Genomic DNA, 9,776 nt, shown 5'->3' with positions numbered 1-9,776 from the left:
TCGATGGTCTGAGATTTGGGGGCATAGTGTATACATTTTATTTGCACTTTCATAGTTTTTTGTATGGACACAACAACAGTAAGAAAATAAGAATATCCAAAATAAGATGTTGTGGAAAAGGGGCCCCAAATATCAAAGTGTACCAACTGAAAGAATTTATTAGAATGAGTAGTTGATATAGAAAAAGGAAGTTTCTTTTGTTTGGCTAATGGACAGATTTCACATATATGATTCCTTGAAGAGGTTACAGAAGAATCGAATGAATTGATGACTTTTATTCTAGAATTTGGAAGATGTCCTAACCTAAGATGCCATATATCAGAAATGGCATTACAAGTTTTGACAGAATTTGAAATAGAAGGTAAACTGATTTGATTAGACTCCTTAATTGTACCAGCAGGTATGTGTTGTAAGTGGTATAAACCTGACTTGACTTCAGCAAGCCCAATCATCTTCCATTTTTTGAGATCCTGCAAAACACATTTGGATTCGAAGAAGAACAAACCAAGTGGGTTATCTTTTGTCAATCTTGAAGCAGAAATAAGATTGATATTGAATGTAGGAACATAAAGTGCATTATATAGTGTTATATCAGGTGAAAAGATAACATTTCCAGTAAATATAACTGGAACATATTGGCCATTTGGAAGGTGGACTTTGTAAGGTTTAGTGGGCATTTTTATAGAGGTAAAGAGATTGGAACAGCAAATCATATGATCTGTTGCCCCGGTATCTAAAATCCAAGTGAAAGTATTCTTTGAATTAGATACTACATTACAAATTGGAGAAATGCCTGAAGTTGTTGTAATATTAGCAACTGGAGTGGAGTTGATGTTTGAATTGGATAGGCTATTGGCAAGAGTAATTAAATTTTGAATTTGCTCTTGCAAAAAAATAGTATTGGGATTACTTAAATCTTGCTCCAAATGTGAAACATTGTTTGCAATAGGTATTCGTGGAGTTCCATTTCTTGGTTGAACAGAAATGGATCTTTTGCCTCGAGGACCCTTCCAGCCAGGGGGATAGCCAATGAGTTGTAAACACTTATCTAGTAAGTGTCCAGAATATCCACAGTGGGAACATATTGCATTTGTTTTGCCTCTTGGTTTCTGAAACTTGGTAATATTTGTTGAATTTTGCCTCTGAGGTTGTGTAGCAAACATGGCATGTGAGTCAAGAGAAATACCAACGGTATTGGATAATGATCTTTGGCTTTCTTCTTGCAGTAACAGAGAGAAGACCTTGCTCATTGAAGGTAATGCAGATTGAAGCAGCAGTTGACTACGCAATACTGAATAAGAGTCATGCAGACCAACCGAGAATTTCATTACATAATCAGCTTGTTGGCGTTCAGATAGATTCTTTAAAATTTCACAAGAACATGTTTCAAGATTTCCACAACGACAAACTGGAATTGGGCGGTAGCTGAAGTATTCATCCCATAGGGTTTAGAATTCACTGAAATATTCAGTGACAGATTTTGATGCTTGAGAAATAGAGCTGAGTGATTTTTCCAACGTGAAAACTCTAGGACCATCACTACGAAGATATCGAGTCTTGAGTTCCTCCCAAATCTCGAAGGCACTTGTGAAGTAGAGAAGGCTTCCACGAATTTCTTTGGAGATCGAATTCATTAGCCAAGACAAAACCAGGTTGTTTGCCCTAAGCCAAGCAACTTGAAGTGTTTGATTCTCAGAAGATGGTTGAGATAAGTTGCCATCAATAAAAGCAATCTTGTTCTTTACTGTAAGTGCGATGGAAACAGAGCGACTCCATCCTATATAATTCTCTCCAGTGAAGATTTCAGAAACCAACAAAGCACTTGGATTATCAGATGGATGCAAGAAATAAAAGCTCGAAGAATCATCAGAAGGATTCATTCTTGGAGTAGAAGAACTTGAAGAATTTTGGATAGGAGGAACAGAAATAGAATTAGATTTGCCATAGAAGCAGACAGAAGAATCAAAGTTGCAGCGGAAACTTTATACACGATGATACCATGTAAAATTGCTAAAAACTGAGAATTAAGAAACTGAAGATATGGAAAGGAAATGAAAAACCGAGAATATGGAAGAGAAAGCTTTACTTCTTCTCATTAGACGATTGTGAAAATATATGACTTGATCATCTTGAAACTATACAAAGCATCCTATTTATACAACTTGAGATACAATCGAGTAGCTTATTCTGAAGCTAACTAACTTAACTGTCAAGCTGGAGGCTAACTAATTTAACTGTCAAATTGGATTAGGAATTGATAAAGTCCCTTGTTTGGCTTCTCGGGATTTCCTTTCCAATTCCTTGATATGGTTTTCTATATTCCAACAATCACATTTATTTGTTCTCAATTTTAACAATAACCGACCTTTTTTACGTCTGTCTTTTTCTTTTCTAAATTATTTATTGATCTTCATTCTATATATTCTTTAACTGCAGTTTTTTCATATAAATTAAATATTTATCCCTAGCTAATTGATTTAGGTATTGTTTTGATATCAAAATAAATAAAAATTCTGATCATCTACGAATGTATTTTATACGTACATATTTTTCAATTCCATAAAAAAAGTATTTGGTCTTCGAACAGTTTTTCCACTCCGACCAAAAAAATATTGGTCTTGCCATGTTTTTCGTTCAAACTATATTTTTGTCATTCGAACAAGTTCTCAGTGTGTACGTTTGAATGTTTAATTTAATGTCTGAACAGTTATTTTGTTTGGAAAAACTTCTTCAACCTCAGGAAATAACGATCGAATGAAATATAAAGTGTTCTAACTAAAATGGTTCTATTTTCAATTCCATAAAAAACGTATTTGCTGTTCGATCAGTTATATATATAAATCATTCAAAGTGTAAGTCGATGTTTAGCTTAAATTAGTGACTTATCCCACCATTTTTTAATTCGAATGTAACTAATTTTTGTTCAAATGTTTTTTTTCTTTCATGGTGGAACGTTTTCTTAACCATTCGAACAAAAAATTTATTAAAGATGACATTTTTTGTCCCTAAAAATTTAAATTTCATCCCTAATATCATTTTTTGGAACGATTTAATTTTGTTAAAAAAATAATCCCAAAAGACCATTTCTATTATAGTGATATCCGCTTAACAAAAAGTATGGCCTAAGAAAAATAGAAAAGAATATAGTCGTAAATTAATCGTGTACAAGGTTGAGAGTGAGATATTCAGTTCTAGATAAGTATCCAGGTTTAATAGAAGGCATGCGATAAGAATAAGTAATTATGGGATATTATTTATTTGGATGCGAGGAGTTTTCATAAATAGTATATTTTTTTTAATAATAAGCTTATTCTTCAGAATGATTAAAAATAACTAATTGTTTTTGTCAACATTGTGGAGTCTAACGATAGAAATATTAGTGCATGTTATTGGGCTTTGTAAAAGTTGTGAGACCCATTGAAAGTATATTAGATGTAAAACAATAACAGTTTTCTTCAATTTGAAATTAAGAATTTGTTAGAGAGGCCTTTTAGGATGGTATAATAAATAATTTAAAATCTTGGAAGGGATATTTCCCTCCCCCTGGCCCACTAGGTTGGGCTTGGGCTAGATACTAAGGCCCCTCTCAGACTAGAACTTATCTTTCTCCCCCACGGCCCAGGAACCATTAAAAGGCCCCGACCCACTAGTTCGAAAGGGAATAAATTGCACGGGAAATGGGTCGAGAAGGATAGATGCGACGTGTCGATCCTGACACTAGCTTGCCATGGTCAGCATTAAAGTGTCCACGCTTGCAAGTGAACGGAAGACATGAGCAGCCCTACATTCTCTGACGATGGGGACCATAAGTGACTGTGCTGATTGCCAACCATCAATACACCACCTAGGAAGCCACGTCGCATTAAATGTGTCACCCTAGGAGCCACGCCACATTAATGTCACCCTTGGAGGCGCGCCACTTTAAAGGCTAAGATGGGAGCCCTCGAAATGTTCCCTCGAAACCTCGTATAAAAGCCTTGCCCCAAATATGAATTGCTCTCTTTGAACACTACAATTCTCTTGCATTTTACTCAGACAAACAACTGACTTTAGTATTGGAGGCTCCCCGAGCCACCCCGAGCCCATCCTTGTCTTCTTGATCCCAGGTGGGAACATCCCGATCAGGGTTGCAGGAACTTAACCCAGGTACACGAAACACGACATTGACAAAGATATTTAAAATAAGTACAACACAACCATTATTAGTTGGTGGCTCGGCCATCACAAGCGTCTCAAATTGAGCTGGTGATTATGTCCAGATATTAAATCACCATGGCGGCCGATCAAACTCGTTCTCTTGGTGGCAAGGCTGGTCACAAGTGGTAGTTAACTTATCCTTGTTTTAAATTCATTTCTTAAAAATATTACTTAGAAGATGGTTTTTTTAAGTTTTTCGCATTTTGAAAATCTTGAAGAATTCTTATAGTATAAGTACTTGTATGTTTAAGAATGAAAACATTTCAATTGAAAAACCTCCTCTGACTTTAAAGGAGATCTGAGTAACAAAACATCCCCTTAGATGAAGATGCCATAAGGTAGATAAGCCTAAAGGCTTAATAAACTAAGAAGTGAAGATAACCCATTATAGGGAAGCCTACAAACTCCATAAACAACTCAAGTCGTGAGAGAAACACCAAAGAAAATAACCCTAACAAGCTCTATAAAGCTCCGAATGGGTAAAAATATAGGAAAATTCTTTTGAGAAGCCTTCCCACTTAACACACCTCGCACACCCTCCACCTCAGCTACTGTTAATTATGAATTTTACCCATAAATAAAACATATAGCTTCCTTTTTCCAGTCGTTCAACTCATATTTAAATGAGTAATGTTAGATACGGTCGTAGGTTGTGCAAGCATCACGCACTCCATTTAAAGAAGAGTGGAGTCCACCTTTAAAAAATTAATTTTTTTCATATGAGACTCATATTTACTCACTTCTTTCAAATGAAGTGTGCAGAGCTTACTCACTCTATAACTGCAAATATCAGTTCTCTATTTAAATTCGATTTGCAAATTTAGAACTTCGCTCATCCCCATCAACATCCCAATCTTTAACATGATATAATACATCAAGTTGCTCCTGAAACCCAAATCATAATACACTGTCCAGCAATGTCTGGTTGACAAACTACCAAAATACCCATCTATTCTATCAAAATCCTCAACTTCCACACCCCTGTTCTCGAATTACTCACATTTCTCAATCCTAGGAGACCTACAACAGTCTCCACCGTCGTACATGGATTGTTAAAACTGTTCCACAAATGAAGTGGAACCAATTCACTTAACCCACTAAGCCATTCAACAACCTCCTTCATTGTCGGCCTCCTCTCCCTACAAGACCTTACACACTTGGAGGCAATCACTACAATTTCTTCCTCATCACCAAATCCTTAGGAGGCATTATCCTTGGATCATAAATAGCAGAAAGCTTCCCTTTTTTATAAGAGGAATCGCCCAATCCACTATCGAAATGCAAATTGCAAGAGTTTGACTAGGACTAGATGACTAAGATGATAGACTTCATCTTAAGTTTAAATTTGTATTTTATATGAATGTAAAATACTTTGAATTTATCTAAAGTTTGTTTTGTTTTTCTCTAGAGGTTGTTAGTAAGTGTTTTAATTAAGTCAAAGTAGTAAAGAAGAGTTTGAATGTGAAACTACCACTGCTGAGAAGATAAGTTTCAGGCGTCAGCAAACTATTAGCAAAATCTATTAGTAGAAGTTCACTGGGACTTGGAAACTGCTTCCAGAAAAGATATTTAATCTGTCCTATTCATTAGGATATGCAGAGATTCAATTCTGGAGATTTTTTTAAAGCACTTTTCAGTGCTTATTTTGGTGAGAAAATTCGCTTGAGAATTTTCATATTATTTCTCTCAAAGAGTGTGATCGTGATCCATATTGGAGATAGAGTAATCGTGTTTCAGCTACTAAAATTCTAGAAGAAAAGCCAATGTTTGAATATCGTCAGAGGTTTGACTGCTACTATGGTAGAAACACATTTGTTGTGTCAAGTAAGAGAGTCAATTGACAAAGGTTTTGTAATTGAGACTTATTTGTACTTGATTTTGAAATAATAAAATTGACTTTTCTGGATTTGGCTACCTCGTAGGGTTTTACCTTAAAGAGTTATTTAAAGGGTTTCCCTTCGTTATCAAGATTGATGTTATGCAATTAATTTATTTTATGTTATTGTTTGGTTATTAAATAATTGCATGATTGACGACTAACAAATTTGTTGAGTGAATTGGTATATCTTTGTGTTACTATATATGGATACTTGGATAATTTTAATTGGCATCAGAGCGTGGTTCACTCATTCGAGTGTAATTAGTATCCCTGTAGATCATGTGATTATCAGCCCCTCCACACTTTGATGGAGACAACTATACTTATGGGAAAGTTCGAATGAGGACTTTTCTCAAGTCTCTAAATGAACGTGTGTGGTATGCAGTTGAAAAATGATTGATTAAGCCCGAGACGAGTTTGGATACTTGGTCTAGAGATGAGATCAACAACTGCAATTAGAATAACAAAGGACTTACTGCTATTTTCGTTGCTGTATCTCCTGAAGAATTTAAAAGAATCTCAAAGTATGAAATTGCCAAAGAAGCTCAGGATATTTTGGAGGTTACACATGAAGGGACAAGAATTGTAAAAGATTCCAAATCACATATGTTATCCTCAAAATTTGAGGAGATTGACATGCTGGAATATGAGAGTTTTAATCATTTTTATGCTCAACTTAATGATATTGTGAATTTCAGGTTTAATCTTGGAGAGATGGTGGAAGATTGAATGGTGGTGAGAAAGATTTTAAGGTCCTTACCAGAATGATTTCGCCCAAAAGTTATAGCTAGTGAGGAAAGTAAGGATTTGGATGCTATTAAAGTTGAAGAACTGGTCAGCTCTTTGCAAATATATGAGTCCTCGCTTCCTCAAACAAGAAAATAGAATTCTATTGCACTAAAAACAGTGAAAGAAGATCAAGATGACTCTTCTGATGAAGAAAATTTGAATGATGAGGACCTCGATCTCAATGCAAGAAATTCATAAAATTCTTGTTTTACAAGAAAGTTAGTGGAAAACAAAAATGAGGTAAGGAATTTCCTACAAAGAAAATTGATAAATAAATGGAATAAAGAAAAATAAGAGAAAAAGAAAAAAGTACAGTGTCATGAGTGCTTCGATTATGGTCACATAAGAGTGAAGTGTCCGAACTTTAAGAAAAATAAGGGAAAAATACTAAATTTCACATTTAGTGAAAGTTCAGAATCTGAAACTTTTAGTTCATGATATGATGATGAAAGTTCCTTTACAACATTTACCACTATAGTTGAAGATTTTTGTGAGATTGTGCTAGCTAAATCTAAAAGTGTATTTGAAGATGGTGACTCGGATATAGCTTTGTTGATGTTGACCATGAGCTAAGCATACAAGAGGCTTATAATGATTTATGCGAAAAAGCAATCAAGCTGAAAAAGCTTAACAAGAAGTTGTCCAACAAACTCCAAGTAGTGGAGAATGAAAAAAATAGTCTTTTAGAGGCACTAAAAATTTCTGAAGGTTAGATCTCGAGATTGAAGGCTCAAAAGGATGCACTAGACAAAGAATTGAAGAGTTCTCAAGAGCATCAACAAAAATTAGCAACTCAGAAATTGGATGAGATGTAAGTAGTCAAAAGTCCAGTTGTGATCATACTGTTTTGGGTATACGACTTCCCAAGATAAAGATCTTCAAGCCTCATCATCTACTGTTACTACCTCTAAGAGTATCGTTTTTGTGAAAGGAAGTCAAGATATGGATGCTCCAAAAGAAGTCACTTCAAAATCAAATCATCTTGTAAAACCAAATGAACGATCAACCTCAAAGAAGCTGAACCGAGGTAAGTTTGTACTTGTCATCATTGTGGTATTGCTGACCACATAAAATCATATTGCTTTAATTTGAGTAAAGTGTAGAAAAATGAAGGAGAAAAAAAATCAAAGAAGAAGGCAAAGACTCTTGAAAATCAAGCACAAGAGTTGAGTCATCAAATAACCTCCAGAAGCCTAAAGTTTGGTGAACAATAAGAATTTTGTCTTCACAACAAAGAAAAGATTATGCAAAGAGGTGAGAATGAAAAGAGTAGCTCAAAACTTAAAACAAAATGGGTGGTCAAAGAAAATTTTGTGTAACATTAATTGATAGGAATCCTTGCATGTTCTTGCACTCCTTGCATATCATTAGTTTAGGACATGCATTTTACATTCTTTTATTTGTTTGCATCTCTTTTTGTTTGGTTTGGTTGAGTTGTCTCCTATTTTCTGTTTTTGTTTTGTTTGGTTGGGTTGGGTTGTCTTCCATTTTTCTTGTTTGCTCTATAAAATAAAATAATGAATGAAAACGAAAGAGATCTCTTTTGCCTTACCAATTCAAGAGTACTCGGACCCTCACACTCCCCATACTTGTTGTCGAAACATCTCTCTATTTTTTTGTATTCGTCAATGTAATTTTAGATCCCATGGCTCATTTTGGCAAAGGTATATTCTAGTGCACCATGAGGAACTTATGTTCCACATTTTATTCATTATGTATGTTTCAAAAAATTTCATAGATGTTGTCCAAAGGGGGAGTCTACACCTTAAATTGACAAATACTACTTGAACCTAGTACTAAAAGTCAAGAGGTCTCTTCTTGCCAGACATAGAGAGTTGATCTATATAGAAAGAGTCAGTGTTTCTTCATTGTGAAAAAGGCAAACACCCTACATGGATCTTATTCCTTAAGTTCTTATAGAAAAAAACTATTGCTCTATTCATTGTGGAAAAATATGAGTAATAAAATGGACATACAAAGGGTTGAGCAACCTTATGTTCGAAGGAGATACTCTTGTCAAGTATTTAGGCCCTAGTCCAAAGTCTAGCTTTTGAGGAAAAGATGACTTATTTGGGAGTATCTGTAGGTCAAAAAGGAAAAATATAAATTACTCTATCCATAAGAAAAACTTATCATTGTGGTAAGTTGCCTCACTCACACACTCACATAGACTTTGGTCATGATGAATTTGTAGTGTGTCCAAATATTTTTTGGCTCTTTATTTCAAATAAGAGAGTATGAACCTCTTTCAAGGTTGGTTGTGTGATTACTACATTATGCTAGGACAATTGGTGCATTTAAGCAAGTGATTTGGCTTCAAGAGAATTAAGTTACTTAAAAAACCTTTTAGGGTGTGGATCAACCTTTATATTATTTTATTTATCTTTTTTTTTGTGATTGTTTTTATTTCTCATGTTTTTGGCATCTCGACATTTTCAGCATCTGCATAATTTTTTTTTTCTTTTTGGGCCCTCATGCATATTGGGTCTGGGACCTTTCACTGAAGTATTTTTTTTTTTTAATTTAGAAGTCTTAACTCCAATTGGGACTCTAAGTCTTACTATGTTAAGTGACAGAGTCACTTAAGAGGGGCCTTCAGGCACGTTTGCACACTCATGCCCAATACTTCCTAAAACCCGTATCCCCCACACTTCATACACCTCCCATCTCTGAGTGCCCTAGCTAAACACTATATTGCACGCCTCTCATGCTCTTGAGTTGGTTATGTGTTCAAAATCGAAAAGAACTCATCTTCGACTCGAGTCTCAGTCACGATAAGTACTCCATTGTATTAGCTTCTCTCTTCCTTTCTAGTTCTAGGGCACGACGCACACCCATTTGGGATTGGTGGTTTTTGGTGTGATTTGAAGTTTGAATTTTTGTGTTTGGGTTGTGTTTCGTGCCTGTTGTG

Source organism: Juglans regia, chromosome 16 (assembly GCF_001411555.2).
Source record: "Juglans regia cultivar Chandler chromosome 16, Walnut 2.0, whole genome shotgun sequence".
Taxonomy (NCBI): domain Eukaryota; kingdom Viridiplantae; phylum Streptophyta; class Magnoliopsida; order Fagales; family Juglandaceae; genus Juglans; species Juglans regia.
Note: the sequence above shows the minus strand (reverse complement) of the source record.